This window comes from Lipotes vexillifer, unplaced genomic scaffold, assembly GCF_000442215.2.
Source record: "Lipotes vexillifer unplaced genomic scaffold, Lipotes_vexillifer_v1.1 scaffold586, whole genome shotgun sequence".
Classification (NCBI taxonomy): Eukaryota; Metazoa; Chordata; class Mammalia; order Artiodactyla; family Lipotidae; genus Lipotes; species Lipotes vexillifer.
In genome coordinates this window covers 1,152,189-1,154,117 of record NW_006781860.1, presented here as the reverse complement: position 1 = coordinate 1,154,117, position 1,929 = coordinate 1,152,189, and positions in this window count along the sequence as shown.

The window sequence follows — 1,929 nt, the reverse complement described above, 5'->3', positions numbered from 1 at the left end:
CTGCCAGGGCCCGCTGCTCCTGAAACCTGGACCACAGAGGGTTCTGGGCTGCTTCGCAGAGGCTTCCAGCTACTCTCCGAGCAGATGTGTGTGAGCTGCCCCAGGGGAAACTGTGGGACTGGCGCAGAGCCCTACCCACCCCCCGCCCCCAAGAGGTTCCCTTCAGAGTCTATGGCACCCAGCAGGCCAAACCATCCTGACACAGCCAAGGCCACAACATTCCCAAGTCAGTCCCCCCGCGGCCCACACATCCGACAGGACAGCCTGGTGGCTGGAGAAGGCCCTGCACTTCTCTGAGGCCAGAATCCAAACACTAATGTGACAGCTGGCTCCAGGCGACTCAGGGGCTGGACAAAGCGAAGATTCGGGAAGAACGACCTTAAAATGCCACGGAGTCCAGTGGACTGCATCTCCCGAGTGGCCCGGGAGCTGGAGGTGGCTACGGCCCAGGACCCATCTGTCTCTGTCCTCCAAGTCCCCCACAGCCTCCAGCGGGGCAGAGACTGAGCTGCTCTGATTTCACGAAACACAGTTACGGGCCAAGCATGCGGGCTGCTTCCCTTGCAAAGCACAACGCAGCAATGAGGCAACTGTCCAGGGAACGGGAGCCAATCCCCGATCCGCCAAGGCCATATAGCAAAACGGAGGCCATTTCTTAGTTTTCCACTTCGCTTCAGCTACGGGCACCCAGCCTTAGCCAGCTTGATATTCAGAATGCACTAGCAGCAAATAAAAATATATTTGGTTTTGCCAAATGAATGAATGAGTGAACGAAGAAAATTCAGCCAGCAAAAGCACCATCTCTTCCCAAAGAAGCACTTTTGGAAATATATAAGGCACCAGACAACAAATATTTGCGTGGCAAGGGAAGAGGATAGTCAGCAGGGGACTGAGGTAGAACTTACTGGAGATTTCCTCAGCGGCAGAAACAGAGAACTGGGAGAACCCAGTTTAATTCTGCAAGGTCTCACGGGTCACATGTGACAAGGAGAGGAGCCTCCAACTGATGCCCTGCCGCCCCCTGCCCACGCCGCCCCTCCAACGAGCCTTTCTGAGGCAGAGCGCCCCTATTTCCACCTCGGATGTGAGGTCACAGAGCACACGGCCAGCCTCTCGCTCCGTGCTCCTCAGGGAGGGCCCAATCGGGCCCCTACATGGGATGTGACTGACTTAGGGAGAGTCAACCCAGCAAGAGAACCCTCTGTGGCTTTTGAAAACTCCCAAGAGCAACGCCTCCTAGACTGTACTGTGCATGCAATCCATGCAGCCCAGGCTCTTGTTGAAATGCAGGTTCTGATTCACTGTGTCTGAGGTGGGGCTGAGGGCCTCCACTTCTCACGATCTCCCAGGCGATGCAACACTGCTGGTTCCACTGACCCCACTTTGAGAAACCAGGCTCTAAAATACAGCCAGCAACGAAGGGGATAAGGGCTGCGGATGCGCTCTCCCCTTCGGGTCTCTCCTCCATCTTCCAATCAAACTTTCAATTACAAAAGAGGGGTCGTGCTTGCAAAATCTCATCCCATTATACTGAGGGCGTCATTCGGGATGGACGGAAATGTGTTTCTGCTTTCCAGTCATTCTTCGGAAAACTCCACGTACAAATTGCTAATTCCCTTCCATCCACCCTCTCCCTCTCTCCCACTACGATTCCTCTCAACACGACCTTAAACTTGATGTCCTGCAGCCAGCCCAGCTGAAGGGCCACAACTCTAGAAGCAATTCCTAAAAGGGGTAAAATACTGTGGGTCCCGCAGCTCTCCTTTCTGTCTAAATAGAGGGTAAGCAATCCAGGCTGTGCTCCGAGCCAGCCCCAAATCCCTACAGAGCCGGCTGTCTTGGCAGCCGTGACACTATCACTGTCTGTGCTTTCGTCATCCACTCTCAGATCTTAATCATTCCGAGACATTCCTCTTTTCCATGTTGTCG